This window comes from Acomys minous (genome assembly GCF_964271855.1).
Source record: "Acomys minous genome assembly, chromosome: 11".
NCBI classification, from domain to species: Eukaryota; Metazoa; Chordata; class Mammalia; order Rodentia; family Muridae; genus Acomys; species Acomys minous.
Genome location: NC_140492.1, coordinates 103,692,171 through 103,709,069, shown reverse-complemented (window position 1 = coordinate 103,709,069; position 16,899 = coordinate 103,692,171). Strand labels below are relative to the sequence as shown.

The 16,899-nt window shown below is 45.7% G+C and overlaps 1 long non-coding RNA gene across 1 annotated transcript in view; it reads right to left on the bottom strand.

Annotated features, from left to right (window-relative positions):
- Positions 1 to 14,417, bottom strand: part of LOC311609194 — a 43,618-nt gene extending 29,201 nt beyond the window's left edge. The window contains exon 1 of the long non-coding RNA XR_014783311.1: positions 14,207 to 14,417. This is a non-coding gene — a long non-coding RNA (uncharacterized lncRNA). The remainder of the gene's footprint in view (positions 1 to 14,206) is intronic.
- Positions 14,418 to 16,899: the final 2,482 nt, after the last annotated feature.

Genomic DNA, 16,899 nt, shown 5'->3' with positions numbered 1-16,899 from the left:
ACTCTTCAATTAATATTTAAGGAAAAAATTATTAAACTGTCGAAAACAGCTTAGTATTTTAAGAAAGTATGTAGTTATGTCTTTTATAAGCATGGCAATTAACAACCTCTGATTTAAGCAGACCTCGGAAACCAGGGGAGTGGAGAAAGGTGATCAAGAGGACAAGGTGCCCTGCCCCCACTCCCCACCCTCCATCCCCCACCCCCCCATCCCCCACCCCCCATCCCCCATCCATGCCCCCCCCAACCCTCGTGACTCTTCCTAGTAGTAGATAAAGGCCAGCTCCCTGGACTCTGAGTGATTTGTAAGGGACAGAAATGCATCTCTCTCTGTTCTGGAGGTGAAGTCCAGGAGCCTGGCTTGTTTTAACAAGGCTTCCCTGGTACAAGCTCACATGGTGGAAAGTAGGGGCACAAGCTCTCTCATCGCTGCATGATACCTCTTTCATCTAAATTCCAATTTCGTGGATAAGAAAGAGCCCACGGTGCCCCACCTCCCTCTTAAGGACTTGCCTCTTAATAACATGAGTAGCTGTTATTTTTGAGTCACTGTTACAAAGTGCCTGACCGGAGCTTAGGAGAGGAAAGGGTTTATTTTGGCTCACTGTTGGGGAGGGTTTCATCTTATCCTAGCAATAAAGGAATAAAGGCATTGTGGCAGGAATATGTGCCAGAAAATATTTGTTTTGCACCACAATGACCAAGAAGTATGGGGGGGGGCATGACCTATCCCAGTGACCTATTTCTGTAGGGGCAAAATTAATGCCACATCCTATATGTAATGTATATTCTACAATTAATGCCGTGGTCTGTGAGAAGTTGTCCTCCAGGTGACCCCACTCCTCCCTGTGTGCTGGGAATGACACCTGCCAGCACTCTCCAGAAACTCCACCGGAACAATCAGATACAATCAACACCCAGTGATCCTCTGAGATAAAACAACTTCCCTGGAGAGCCAGCCTCCACCCAACCTGCCTGAAGGTTGACATTCCTGAGACTCACGACCCTCGCTTATGGTTTTTTCCTTACTTCCCTGTGACCTCCCAACCCCCAATTACAGTTTTTCCCTTATAAACCCATTGCCCTTGAAGCTCCGGTATCACTCTCCTATCCTGTTGCGTCAGGAAGGATTGTGATCCGAAGCTCTGAGCCCGTAATAAAGGACTCTGTGTATATTGCATCAGAATCGAGCCCTGGTGGTCTTTTTTGGGGGTCTCGCAATCTGAGTAATCTCGGCATAGCATTTCCATCAGATTGGTCCCGTATCTCAAATTTCCCAGAACATGCCGAAACAACATCATCAACTGAGAAGTACGAATTTAAGACATGAGCCTAAAGGAGACATTTTAGATCGAGACTCTAACACCATTACCCAGGCAGAATCTGCATTCTAAGGGAGGCACATTTAAGCCATGGTATCAATTGGCTGCATATACTTTGAGAATACTACATAGAACTAGTGGATTTTTTCATGATGAAGCTCTAAAGTTCAAACTATCCCCCGTTGATAAATTTTGCCAAGTTTACAATTTCATACACACAAATGTAACTATTAAGCAGCCAGTCGCAATAATCCTAAAATTAAAGTGTTCGGTGGTCTGTTTCTATTGGATGGTTTTACAATTTTAAAATGAAATTATTTCCTTTAAGATACTAGGCACCGAGTTTAAAAAAAAAAAAAATCACAGCCTTAATTCATTTTGTTTACCCTCCTGACATTTTACCATACAATGTTATGAGGACCTAACTGTTCCATGTGGTATTAGGAGGGTGTAAAATGCTAAGGGATGCTTAAGCTGTGTAGAGTTGAATAGGGGAGCACTTGAGTGACAGAATATAATTAGAGATCACTCAGGATATGGCACAAAGTGTACTCAACCCCACCTCTTCCTGCTTAGCAGAGAACAGGGTGCCTCGGCGAGATAGGAGACTAATCAAATAGAAGGAGAAATAGTAATTTTAGAAGGATCAAATTTTACTGATTAGACTTGTAACTAAAATGTAGTCAAATCCATTTCAACTGGAATCTGTGCTTTTCTTGTATGGATTAACTAGAACCTATTTTTTATTTTCGTCTTACTGATTTCCGAGAATATTTGTCCAAATACTCTGTAAACACATAAGGTCCTTATGGGAAACATCCTATCTTGTGAAGAATATGACTCTTAGCTTGAGGTTCCTACCAGACAGGACCAAAACAAGGCCAGGAAGTAGATAACGTATTGGGGATGCTATCCTGGGATGCAAAACATCAGAAGTGGTGGAGAAAAGCAAAGGGGGGGGGGTGGAGGGGGGAAGAGGGGCAAGGGAGGGAGGGAGGGAGGAGGAGGAAGAGGAGGAGGGGAGGAAAAGGCCCTTTAAAGGGTACATTCTCAAATGGCTGTTAGGTCATAGGAGACTGGCTGAAACCACCGGAGGCAGCCAGGGGAATGAGACACGAGCCTCCTCAGGTATATGCTAGGTCCACACACCTAGAACCTCCCTCCGTCCTAGTGGGTCTTGTAAAAGCTTCCCAAGCCACGTGAGCCAACCCGGAGGCCCCTCAAGCCTCAGGCTCCATTCCTGGTATCAAGAAATCATTGTCATTTTTCTATTCTAATTACATCTGAAGGCCTCATCTCATTGTGTGTGTGTGTGTGTGTGTGTGTGTGTGTGTGTGTTTGCACCCTGTGACAGAAGCCACCCCATACCAAAAGAAACTGAGGAGCTCTTTTGGAGGGCCTAAAGTTATCTCAAGAAATGCAGAAAAGAGCCTCAGACTGGATCTGGAAGCAGAAACATGAAAGTGTCCCCGTTCTCCATGTGGTTTCTTCTGTCTGTTCTCTCCCCGCCCCCCAAGAGTCATCATGCGACAGAAAACAGGGATGAGAAATGGAGAAGGGGCGTGGAGCTCCTGGATATAGACACCGCAGAGGGCCATTTGCATCCATTTGCATCCTGTCCTTCAAAATCTCTATGAACCAGGAACCGCCCCTTCCTGCCTAAGCTGTCTTGAGTTGGGTTTGTGGTCCCAGAAACCCAGCCACCCTCTCTAATGCTGCCTTCAGAGGCTACCATGATCGCATGGCTGGTCTCTTAAGCAAATCCCGAGACAGGGTGGAGAGAGAGAGAGAGAGAGAGAGAGAGAGAGAGAGAGAGAGAGAGAGAGAGAGAGAGAAGCAGAGGATGAATGTGGGGCTGCTTTAGAGAAGAGCAGGTGGGCCCCCTCCCCAGGAAATCCGCATGAACATAAACGATGGCTGAAATGGTACAGGTAGGGGGTCGAGGCTGGACCAACACCTTTGCTTTTGTGTGCTTGAAATGGTAGGCTGTGGCTTTTTGGCTCCTGGGGTCTGTTCTTGCTGTTCTGGAGGCTGAGCTAAGCAAGCATTCTACTACTAAGCCATACTCCCCCAGGACTTTCCTTTTTTTGTTTTGAGACATGGTCTTGCTAAAGTACCCAGACTAGCCTAGAACTCACTCTGTAATCCAGGCAGACCTCCTGTCTCAGCTCCCCTGAGTGCTAGGATTACCAACCTGAGTGAAAGCTCACAAACCAGAATGCGGGTTTGCGTATTATAATTTACACATTGCGGTGGCACTCAGAGGAAGGATAGCAGGCTACCAAGATGAGACTTGATAGCCTATGACCATATAGAGGGGGAGGAGGTCCCCCTCAGTCACAATCACAGGGGAGGGGAATAGGGAGATTGTTAGCAGTCTCCAGAAGGTTCGAAAATCAAATGAAGTCAGCTACCAGTCAGGATCTCTAATGGGGGAAGGGAGACAAAAGGGTGGTTTTTGGGTTTTTTGTTGTTGTTGTTGTTGTTTGTTTTTTAATATTTTATTTTAATTTTAGTTTATGTGCATTGGTGTGGGGGTGTCAGATCTTGGAGTTACAGACAGTTGTGAGCCGCCATGTGGGTGCTGGGAATTGAACCCGGGTCCTTTGGAAGAGCAGGCAGTGCTCTTAACCACTGAGCCATCTCTCCAGCCCCCGGTTTTTGTTTTTTCAAAGAACCCTAGCCACACAGATATTTCCACAAACTTTAGAAACACATATCATATTACATAATATGAAGTCCTTATAATCCTTTTTTATATTTTTTTTGCATTTCATGCATAAAATGATTTCCTTTGTGTTAGGAGCAAAATTACAAGTTACATCAATTATTAATTAATTTCTAATTCTTATTTTCCCCAATCCCCAATAAGTAAAACATTCCTCTAAACCTTTAAAACATTAAATTATCCTATCATACAGTGATGAATTATCATAAGCTAAATATTATAGTAATACGGATTGCACTAATTATACCTTTTCATCGTACTATGATGTAAACACTCTCCAAATCTTTCAAAGTCTTGAAAACACAATCTATAAATATTATGTTCTGTTTGCTTTGAGACCAAGTATGACTAGGCATTCCAGACTGGCCTCAAACTCATCATCCTCCTGCCTCAGTCAGGCCCCCAAGTGCTGAGATGAAAGGCCTGTGTTTATCACAGCCACATTAACACCACAGCTCCGTGCACTTACCACTTCTTAACTTTTTCTTTTTTCTTCTTCTCCATCCTACTAAGTAGAAGCTATGACTCATAGGAATGATTCCCACATGAACCCTTAATCCTGGAATAAGATGTTGAACTTCTCCATTAAGACCCATTTCAAGGGGCTAGAGAGATGGCTCAGAGGTTAAGAGCACTGACTGCTCTTCCAAAGGTCCTGAGTTCAATTCCCAGCAACCACATGGTGGTTCACAGGCATCTATAATGTGATCAGATGCCCTCTTCAGGCCTGAAGGTGTACATGCAGACCGAGCACTGTATACATAATAATAAATAAACAAATCTTCAACTGGCTATTCTTTCAGAGGTCCTGAGTTCAATTCCCAGCAACCACATGGTGGCTCACAACCACCTATAATATGATCTGATGTGCACTGTATACATAATAAATAAACCAAAAAGAGATTTATTTTTTTTAAGTGGTTTTGTTTAAAAACTTCTCTTTTTGTGTCTAAATAAGTTAAGTACCCTCCTTCCAAATAATTGTTTTAGTTCTCTAGAGGGATCCATGTACACACCATCTAGACCTGTGTATGGCCTTCAAACTGTAGGATGTGTTCATCTGATGGCCGGAGTGTGGTACTCTCCCCTGATGTGCCCAGTTGCAACCGAAGTAGAGGAAGAGGGTCAAAGTTCCCTAAGACTCAGTTGAGTTCTTCCAAGTTTTAGAAAAACAAGCTACTCCTGCAAAGTCAGACAGGCTTGAGAGATGATAGCTCACTCAGGGAAGTTGTTGCTGTACAAACACGAAGAAGATCTGAGCTCAGAAACCTAGCACACACGTAAAAAGAAGCCACACACGGCAGTGTGCATCTTTGATACCAGCTCTTGGGAGACGATGGCCCTAGAGCTCTCTGGCCAAGCAGCCTAGCCAAACCAGGGAACTCCAGACTCGGTGAGAGACCCTGGAGGAAGGGAGGGAGGGAGGGAGGGAGGGAGGGAGGGAGAGAGAGAGAGGGAGAGAGAGAGAGAGAGAGAGAGAGAGAGAGAGAGAGAGAGAGAGAGAGAGGGAGGGAGGGAGGGAGACTGACTTGGTATCATCTTCTGAACACACACACAAACACACACAAATTTGTATAGGTACCTTCACACACACCTGTACACAAAAATAGATACAACACACACACACACAGTGAATGAGATAAATTCTAAGGCTCTTATCCACACATATGTGGAGACAAGGAATTCCATTTGTCCCTGCCTTTGACACCACCCTGTTTCTCTGATCATGCATCCCAGCTGAGCACCTGCTTAGCCCTTTTTTATGGCTGCACTCTGACCCCAGGACTTGTTTCTGTGACTTCCTTGGCCTCCTGTGTGGTTGTTGGTTGGTTTCATTTTGGTTCTGGTGTTATGAACTGAATCTAAGACTTCATGAACACTAGAAACATGCTATACCAATGAGTTCCACTGCAGTGGGGTCCACTTAAATCCAACAGAACTCAAGCAGCAGGTCAATGCAGGTGATAAAAAATTATTATAATCAAGCTGCTACTGGTCAGTCAGAGCCACCGAACAGACTTGGGTGCTGAACTGTGACCCAGAAGGGACATTGTACAGAAAATTTACAGGATGCAGCTATAAAGCAAGAGGGGGCAGGGTGGGCTGTGGCTCTATCCAATCATATGTTGACTTAAGGAGTTAGGCAAGGGAGTTTCCACCAATCAGGATAGGAGTAGGTTCCTGGGCCTAGGAAGGTAAATTTAGGTGACCCTACCAGCAAGATGGAGATGTTGTCCTTGAAAAGGCTGGACTCAGACAATTGTCTCCTTAGGAATTGTCCCTGAGATGCCTGGACTCAGACAGCTGTTTAGAAGAGAAGCTGTTCAGATATTGGGAAGTTCCCAGCTCCCCTAGAGCCTAGGACCTTGAATTTAGTTTCTCCATATGATTAAATGGTGTTTGAAAATGAAATGGTAGTGCTTAGAATAAGTTTCTTTTACTTGTTCCTAACAACACTTCAGTCCCCACCCCCACCCCACCCCCGTTTTAATTTTTGAGGCAGAGTCTCACTAAATTTGCCCAGGCTGGCCCATTTTTAGTTCTCTTGCCTCGGCCTCCCATGTAGCTGGGGTTGAATATGGATCTGTGCTACCGTGCCCAGCTGACCAGACACTTCATGACTTCATTTCTGCTAAGTAGGCGGTTTTCTTGCCCCTCACCTCCGGTTCCTACCCTGCTTTTCTTGCCAACCCTCGTTCCCACAAGAGACTGGCTATCGTCTCCTTATTCTCTGACGGGCTAGCTGTGCCCAGTTTTCCGGTTTGTAAAATGAAAAGTTTGGATGAAATGCTTTCACCGGTCTCATTGAATTAGAAAATATTACTGCACTCTGAATCTTGGAGACTGTGGCCTGTCCCTGATTGGTCCTTGGAGGCTACAGCCTGTCTGTGATTGGTCCATGGTCCACAGAAGGGCAACTAACAATTGGATGGGCTGAATAATCTCATGCTTTCATGTCAGTTAGACTCGTACAGTAACTACAGGTTCAAAATAGTCCTTCCTGGCTATGTTATTTCTTTTCTTTTCACTGTGGGGAAAAAACACCTAAAAGAAACAGGAAGGGTTTATTCTGACTGATGGTTCAGAGTAGTCAGTTCATCATGGAGCCAGGAGGTGCTCACAGTCAGAGCAGCCCTAGTGCCAGGTGGCTCGTTACAAGGCTTTAGCAGTCAGGGAGCAGAGAGGGCTCAGCTGAGTGTCCAGCAGGGCCATAGTCTTAGAACCTGAGCCCCAGAGATTCACTTCCTCTAGGAAGGCCCCACCTCTTAAAGGTTCCACAGTCTTTCAGAAGTGTCATTAGATGGTGATCAAGTGTTGGAGCACACAGGCCTCAAGGATACATGTAGGAATACAGTTGCTATGTAGCTGAAATTCTGATTTCCTATCTATTTAGATGTGTAAACTCTGCTCCCGAATTATCCTCCTGATATGTCAGTTAAGCAGCTTACAGCCACTTGATGAGCAGGGGAGAGGAAAGGGCTGGACTTCCTGCCAGCAAGTGGGGGGAGGGGCAGTTAGGAGAGGAAGTAGGGGATTCAGCCAGGGGTGGAGGGCCAAGGAAGATCAGGAGGCAGGAGCTGGAGCCAAGGAAAGCTACAGAGTGCAAGTGTTGCTGGGATGTTTGCTGGGAGTAAGCATAGCGTAGAGGATTAAAAACAGACTTAAACTGCTTACGATTGTGTTGTGAGGCCTTGTATTATCAAAGAGTCTCAATTATTTGTGTGATATCCAGGTTAAGAAATCAGCTAAGAGAAATAAACACTGTTTTATTAAAAATAACCATAACAGACACACATCACACTCAGACCAAAAGAATGATCTAGAACTGAGCCAAATCCAGAATCAACTCTTTTCTTCTCACGTAATACCACACTCATGTTCTCATAGAGTGTGAAACAGGTTCTGTTTCCCCAAACAAAAAAGCCAGCACTGAATAACTTACACAGAAAGACAAAAAGAAAGAAAGAAAGAAAGAAAGAAAGAAAGAAAGAAAGAAAGAAAGAAAGAGAAAGAAGTAAAGGAGGGAGGGAAAGAAAGAAAAAAAAAGAATTAAAGAAAGAGAGAGAATACCAGGGCCTAAAAAAAAATCTTCAGCAGACGAGAGAATTAGCTCCAGTGCCCGCAGCAGTCAGATAGTTTTTATCAGAGGCACAGTCACTGCGGAATGCTGGCCTCAACTTCTCCAGCCACAGCCAGACGCTCACCACTCTCCAAGAGGTCTCAGCTCCTCCCAGCCACACCAAGGGATTTCTGGCCACCTCTGTCCTTTGAGCCACTTCCTGAAGATCTGAGAGTCCAGGAAAGGGTGTCTAACTGCACGTGTTAAAGGCTCCTGAGATGGAGGAGTATTTTTCTCTGCTTCAGCTCCAGGATCAGGAAGGTGAAAGCAGAAAGGCATGCTAGCTTTTCTCACTTAGCAGAAACTCATGAATGGTGTCCCGTAACACAAGACAGGCTAATATACAAACGGCATGACAGATTTATTCAAAAGCTCTACCTGACATAAGCACCTTTGGAAGTGAAGACCCAGAGACCCCAGGGCAATCATCTCCCCCAGAAATTGTCTGGAAGCATCCACAGCTGTGTAACAATAGGATTGGATAAGCAGGAAAGCCTGGGTCTGCAGCACAGTGTAAGAACAGGAGTTTGGCTCCCTGGGATCCACAGAAAATGCCACGGGTGCAAGGGTGTGGTGGCCTCATCCTCAGAAGGTGGAGATAATGGGGTCTCTGGAGCAAACTGGCTAACAAGAGTAGCCGTATTGCCATGGTGGGGGCTTAGACTGAGAGACCCTGCCTCAGTGAGTAAGTGTAGGAATGGTAGTGAGAAATCCCTAACACCAATCTTGGACCTCCACATGAACACGCACGCATGCATGCACACACGCAAGCATAAAAATGAAAACCCACCAGGAATAGCCTGAGGAGAAGTCACCAGTATTTGCCTGCTCAGACCCTGTTGGCTTCCCTTTGTGTCTTCCCTTCCTCCTAGGCATAGGGCAGGACCTGTATGGAGCGAGGGTCTCCGCAGGATAAGCGAGGGCCCTTCCTGGGTTTTATGGCTCAGTCTGATAGAGAAAGGTTCTAGTTTCTCTTACTCATCTTGGAAGAGAAGAATTCTGGTTTCTGTGACCTGCTCTGAGGGGGAGAGGAGAGTGAAAGGTGGGAAGAGGAGGCCAACGAGGAGATCTGCTTTTAAGGCTTTGTGTTCTCCCTTAGCTCAAAGTACTCGCCATGAGGAATCAGCAGCCGTTGGAGCAGGCACATTCACACAGGGGCAGCATCCTGGCTTCTCCTCGTCTTGAATTTGCCAAAACAGAAAAGAAGTTTGGGTGCTGGGCGGCCAGAACTGACAACTGCTCGCTTCACAGCTTCCTCACTTATGATTGCAAAATTTCACTCACCATGGAGCTTTAATGACATCACAAGCAGGCTTGTGGCTGAGCAGTTATCCCAGCCTCCTTCATCTCCTCATTGACTCACCGGATCGCTAGGTGCTCTGGCTAGTGAAAACATATCCATCAGTATAGTGACTAATTTATCAGGCCAGCATTACATGCATCCTCTGCATGACAAGATGAATATTTAGAATAAATAATGAGTCATCAGAAGAAGGGGGGAAACCGTCTTCTGAGTACAGGTTGCCCTTGACTCTACCCGGTACCCAGTCCTGAGCTAAGCTGATATTACTCTCCCATGACAGTGCACTGTGATTTAGGTATCTGTAGGTGTGGTGGCTTATCTGGATTGTCAGTTTGATTGGTTCTGGGGTGAACTAAGAGACATGCCTCATGGGCATTTCCAGAAAGAATTAACTGAGAGGGAAGCTCCCCCCATAGACTGGGCAGCATCTTCTGGTGGGAAAGAAGTGTGGCCTGCCTGCGGTCACTCCTTGCTGCTGACTGTGTCTACCCTGTCGCTGCTCCTGTTGCTGCCATCCTTCTCTGGGTCATACTGAGACCTCTGAGGCTTCCAGATGGTCTGAGCACCTCTTGGCTTTCAGGCTCTGTGGAGCCATTGTTGGCCCTATGACAGTGCAAAAGCCACACTCAGCATCGTATCTCAGAAGCCAATCCAATAAACACTGGAGGGCCAGGGACTGGAGCAATGGCTCAGAGGTTAAGAGCACTGGCTTCTCCTCCAAAGGTCCTGAGTTCAACTCCCAGCAGCCACATGGTGGCTCACAACCATCTATAATGAGATCTGGTCCCTCTTCTGGCGAGCAGGTGTACATGCAGGCAGAACACTGTATACATAATAAATAAATAAATCTTTAAAAAAACAACCAAACACTGGAGGGCCATAGAGATGGCTCAGTGGGTATAGATGCTTACCATCAAGCCTGGTGTCCTGAGTTCAATCCCCAAGACTTACATAAGGAGATAGTCAACTCCTGAAAGTTGCTCTCTGAGCTCCACACACATGCTATATCATATGTCTCCGTATGTTACGAACATACAAAATACAATAAATATTTGTTCTCTACATATTCATTTTTATAGTTTTTAGAAAAATCTCATTTTATGTATATGGCTGTCCTTCCTGCTAGGATTGTCTATGAACCACGTGCATGCCTGGTGCCTGGAGAGGCAGAAGAAGATGTCAGGTCCCCTCTAACTGGAATTAACAGAAGATTGTGAGCTGCCTTCCATATGAGAGCTAGGAATCGAACCTGGGTCTCTGGACAATCAGCAATCACATGTAACCACTCATTTATAGCACACACGCATCCTACTGGCTATGAACCTATAGAGAATCCAGACTAATACAGTTAGATAGCCGAGATACCTAGAATTCTTTTGCCTTTTTTTTTTAATAATAAAGAAAAGAAATTTATCTGGCTCTCAGTTCTGTCAAGGGGTTGCACTGGGAGCCGGCCTCTCTGCTGCAACAGTCTAGATGTGTCAATAGGGTGTCACATGACATGAGGCATAAAGTCCAGCTTACCTGAAAGGTAGCTCAAAAATGTCTAAGTCTCTCTTACTGAAGAGATGGTCTCCATAGGAAATGTTAACCTGACAGAGGGACTCGCTGAATGGTGCTGTAGCTTCACACAGAAGGCCTATTTTGTTTCCTAAGAAAATTCAGGGATCCACCAAAGCAGAGAAGCGCACAGCCAACAATCGGGTCCTCTACCTCAGGCCCCAGTTTCTCATCACACACCCCACTCCCACATCCCGGGGTCAAGGGAAGACATGGTGTTTCCCTGCTAAGAATACACTGGGCTTTTTTATGCTATGACTGATCGTACAGGTTAGACTGTGTGTAACAGACTCTTCAGTGGCCTAGTTAAGATAGAAGTGTGTTTTGTTACATGTAAACATCTCCCCATCTGTCACTGCCAGGACACCTACTGCCCTTCAGACGTCACAGAAAGCTCTGCCTCTTATGAGAAGTCTCTCCCCCCCCCCCCCCGATGCCCCCTGGACGAGCTGAGACTGCTCTGCTGTCCCCTGGGCATCTTCTCAGCTCTCTGGGGTCCTTGTCCCCCCACATCAGAGTTAGCCCACGGGGTGGAGCCTGTGTTTGTGTTTCTCCACACCACGTGCCCAGACAGCATCTCCGTCACCCACATGTCACAGGCACTGGATGTGTTGAGTTGCTCACAAGTAACAGGAACATATTCATAACTGACGCTCAGAGATTAGATTGAATCAAAAGCAACAAAGAGAAATGGCGGCCACTCTTTCTACTAGCATCTAGAACTGAACAAGGACAAACATCTCCACTGGGAGAAACTCGGCTGGTAGGGAGGGGTCAACAAAACATTTTCTGTAAAGTGATAAAAATAATAAATGCTTTGCCCTAGGCATAGTGGGTGACACACTTGTAATCTCAGGATTTAGGAGAGTGAGGGGGAAGAGTTCAATGCTGGGCTATGTGGATAGTGTCAATAAATAAACAAGCAAAGGGGAAAAAAACCCAAATAAATGAATGAATAAACTAAAAAAGAAAAGAAAAAGAGAATTTGTTACTCAACCCTTCCTGATAGTCCAAAAGTAAAAATAAGCTTTATGTAAACTAATGAGTATAGGCTACTTAAGTACAAGTTTACTCATAGTCATTGAAATTTCAATTTTATATAATCTCCATGTGCCATATTATACTCATTTTTCTACAATTATTTAAAGATACAAATGCAAGCTTAATGACAGGCCTTACAAAATTAGACTGGATTTGGTCCATGGTCTAACCTTGGCTCCTGGGCTATAGTTTGCCAATCTCTGTCAGAGAGCCATTTTTTACAAAGACGAATCCTCCTCTTTAGTTCATTCATTTTTTTTCCCCTTTAGCATATTTGATGCAATCTGTAGCCACAAGACCCTACTGTGTGCCGGCAGTGGGCCAGATGGCGGAAGTAGCTAAGCCCTGGGTTCCTGTGGCATGGCTTCTCATAACTTCAGCACAGGACTGGCAGTGGTGCGTTCCTCAGGGAATGAGCACCCAGCAATGGCAGCCTCTGGGTTAGGGGACGCGGATATAGTTCATAATAACACCTGGTATTCGGGAGGCATGAAACATGCAAGTGCTGGACACACCCAGGGATCAGCATCTAGTCCCGCTCCATAAATTCATCCTAGGATGAATGTCACAGTGCCATAGGATGGCTAGGAAGGTCTGGCCAGGCTGTAGCAGGGGCCACCATAAATTCCAGTGTGGTGGGCAGCCAAGACCTCAGGGATAATTCAAATGAGTAATGCCAATGACACCTAAGTTTCTCACTATTACTATAGAGTGTTACACAGAACATCTTCAGGTAAGAATATAATATTCTTGGAGCATCTCCCCTCATATCTCACCACCTTCCCTCTTTCCCCCTGTCCCTCCCATCTGCCCCTTTTGCTCCCCAGTTTTGTTTCTGCTTTGATGTCATCAGCTCGTAGGAGTTTATGTTAATGCATCATTCCTGGATGGTTCAACTTGGAAATCAATAAAAAATGGTCCCTCTGAAGCACTCGAGATCTTTTTTTTTTTCTCTCTCTCTCTAATTTACCAAACGGTCCACATCGCAACCACTGGTGGCAAAGAAAACGGGACCCAAGGACTTCTAAGAGGGGCACGTGTTGTGGTGTATTCCAGCAAAGCGGTTCTGTGCTTCCCAGGATTCCTGGCATACAAAACGAGCCATCGCATGGAAGCAAGAATAAGGGAACCATTTCAATATTCATTAGATTTGGGACTCCTATCCCTCTCCCAATGCATCCCTCTATCCACATTAAATAAAAAACCTCCGTTCTGTGCTTCAGGAGAAAATAACTGAAGATTATACGTTTGGCCTTGAAGTGGAAGTCTTTTTGAAAATCATGAGCAGGAAAATAATAAATCACTCATTTCAACATAAGGGGCAAGAACATCTACTCATGTTTCAAGGACGGACACTGAATTTTCGTCAGGTGGCTGCAGAACGCTGTGTGGCTCGATCAAAAATTCAGGGCGAATTGCTCCAGAGTGCGTTATTATTAAAAGATAAGCATCTTGGACCGCGGGATGCTCAGGAAACGGGAGGGCCATTAATCTGCATGCAATGATCATCTCCCGCAAGCAGACGCAGGAGTCTGATGGGATATGAGCCATGCAGATGCCAGCGCCCAGAGGAGCTGTGCCGGGCAGGGCACTGCAGGCCTGCGTCATTCAGCCTTGCGCCGGCCTACTCCCACCTCTTCCAGCCTTATCCGTCACCTTTCTCCTTCTGCAGGCCGTGGGATCAGGAGATACGGGACTCCAAGGCAGGCCAACCGCTCACCAGCATGAAGACGCCCAAGCTACGCGGTGCTAGGTCGGCACTTTGAATTACTGTTCATTTCTTAAATAAGCGTTACATTTACATTGTTCAAACCTAAATGAGTCTAAATAGATACGGAATATAAACAAACAAAAAAGCATGCCTCACTCCCTTCAGTTCCCATCGCCATATAGAGCCTATAATTAAATTTTCTATGCTTATTTTTGGAAATACTTCACACATGTTATAAGCAAATGTGTTTTTTTTTAAATTATGAATCTGGTTATATTAGTTGAGATAAAAGGGTAGAATGGAAAGTGCTAGACCGGAAAGACCGCATATGGAGATCTTTCCCCTTTAAGTCTAGGGTAGGTGTACGGGATCAGTGCTCAGCTCCGTACCACCAAGTCACCCAGGAGTCAGGCCTCTCTTACTGTTTTGCCACAGTCTCAGAGATGCTTCTGTTACCACCGCTCCTGCCATCAGAGGCGAGAAGGGGAGAAGGTGCAGGTTTCCCCGTGCACCGCCATCTATGGATACGATCTTAAGCACGAGGCACAGTAATTAATGCTGGGGTAGCTGAGAAATAAACCATGGCCGCGCTTTCTCTCTCTGTTCCTCCTCTGGCAGTTTATCTAGCACAACCAGGAAGATTCTTAAGCCGAGACCAAGACGCAAGGCACTGTGGGACTCAGTCCCAGGAACCCCAGACCAAGACGCAAGGCATTGTGGGACTCAGTCCCAGGAACCCCAGACCAAGACGCAAGGCATTGTGGGACTCAGTCCCAGGAACCGCAGACCAAGACGCAAGGCACTGTGGGAATCCGTCCCACGCTTCTGCCGCATGCTCTGTCACCCAAAAGCCCCAGCTCTGCTCCAAATCCTCACAGGCACAGCAACTATCAGATTATAGTGTTTACAGGCGCACACTTGGAAAAGAGAAACACCATCGGCGCAGCCATGTTTAGTGACTGGCCATACTTACTGCAGAACCGTGGATGTAGGCTCCGCTTCACTGATGGACTTAACAAATCCTTCCCTAGTGCTACTGTGCGTCGTGAAAATGAACGCATCAATAGTCAAAGTAACCCTCTGGTTTAGGAACTACTATGAACTGGTGAGAAAACAGCAAAGAGAGGTTAGATAGTTGTCCTGGGTCACAGTGGGCAACATATGCTATTCTGCCCTTTTTGTCCACAAATTCTGTTTGCAAAGAAAAGAAGAAGAAAAAAAAAAAAACAGAGAGAAGGAAGAGAAAATCATTTTTGCTTCTATTAAAGGTAGAGACAGTCTGGCCCAGATGAGCCCAGTCCCTGTGAGTAGAAACCACAAGCAAGGCAGGAACCCAGGAAATGTACCGCTTTTCTGATTAAACAACGGAGATACCATTGCCGTTCATTTTCTTCGTTTTGACCCGGCCCCTTCAGGCCTGCGCTGTGGATATGATACCAAGAAGTTAAGCAACCATTTTGTGAACATGAGACCTAAGCTACTAAATATGATTGAAAAAGAAGCCAGTTGGGATGCCCTGCAGAGATGGCTCAGAGGTCAAAAGGTCCTGAGTTCAATTCCCAGCGACCACATCTGGGTCCCTCTTGTGACACACAGGCATATGTACATAATAAATAAACACATCCTCCCCCCCCCCCCGTTTTAAAAAAAATATTTATTCATTATTTATACAGTATTCAGAGTGCACCAGATCTCATTACAAATGGTTATGATCCACCATGTGGTTGCTGGGAATTGAACTCAGGACCTTTGGAAGAATAGCCAGTGCTCTTAACCCCTGAGCCATCTCTCCAGCCCCCTCCCCCCCTGTTTTTGAGACAGTTTCTCTATGTAGCCTTGGCTGTCCTGGACTTGCTTTGTAGACTAGGCTGGCCTCGAACTCACAAAGATCTGCCTGCCTCTGCCTCTCAAGTGCTGGGATTAAAGGTGTGCATCACTCGGCTAATAAATCTTTTTTAAAAAGAGGAAGGAAGGAAGGAAGGAAGGAAGGAAGGAAGGAAGGAAGGAAGGAAGGAAGGAAGGAAACTGCATCCAACCCGGAAAGAATGGAAGAAAGGAAGAAGCTAGCTGCATCCACCCCAGACTTACAGAGGGGGTTTAAACCTATTTTAACTGATATCTTTTTAAAGATTTATTTATTTATTATGTATACAGTGTTCTGCCTGCATGTACACCTGCAGGCCAGAAGAGGGCACCAGATCACATTAGAGATGGTTGTGAGCCACCATGTGGTTGCTGGGAATTGAACTCAGGACCTCCGGAAGAGCAGTCAGTGTGCTTAACCTCTGAGCCATGTCTCCAGCCCCTTTAACTGATATTTAATAGGGTCTGCTCCTAGAAATTGCAGAATTTTTAGGTCAGTTGCCCCTCTTCAGGGTCACCCTCTCCGTCCTTAAGCCTGCCTGTCCTCCTCCCAACCTCTCCACCCATCAACTCACCAATCTGAAAACACAGCCTGGAGTCTCCACATCCTTAGTAGCTTAGGTCTCATGTTCACAAAATGGTTGCTTAACTTTTTGGTATCATATCCACAGCGCAGGCCTGAAGGAGCGGGGTCAAAACAAAGACGTGTGTGAAATCAGATACCTTCAGCTTACCATCTCAGCAACTTATAAAGACCAAGAAAGGAAGCATTCAAATGTTGGGAAATGAGAGCTTTTTAATACAGTCAAACAGGCCTGGCGTGGTGGCGCACGCCTTTAATCCCAGCACTCTGGAGGCAGAGGCAGGTGAATTCCTGTGAGTTCGAGGCCAGCCTGGTCTACAAAGCGAGTCTAGGACAGCCAAGGCTACACAGAGAAACCCTATCTTGAAAAATCAAACAAACAAACAAACAGAACCAAGCCATGTACTAGCAGAAAAAAGAAATATCTGGACCTCTAGCTTCTGAAGAACAGTTTTCAAGCCCCAAGAGCCACAATACCACTCACCTGCTGGCAACACTGCATCACAGAGACCCAGCGACATACCTAAGCCAAACAATTCTTGGCCCGTGGACCAAGGATTGGACATAAAATTTGTATCTCGTTGCTGTTTGGGAAGAAAGGAAGAAGCTGTTTGGGAAAGCTCCAAAGGCTGTTATGAAGCCAGCTTGTTTTTTCTGGACACCTTTCTT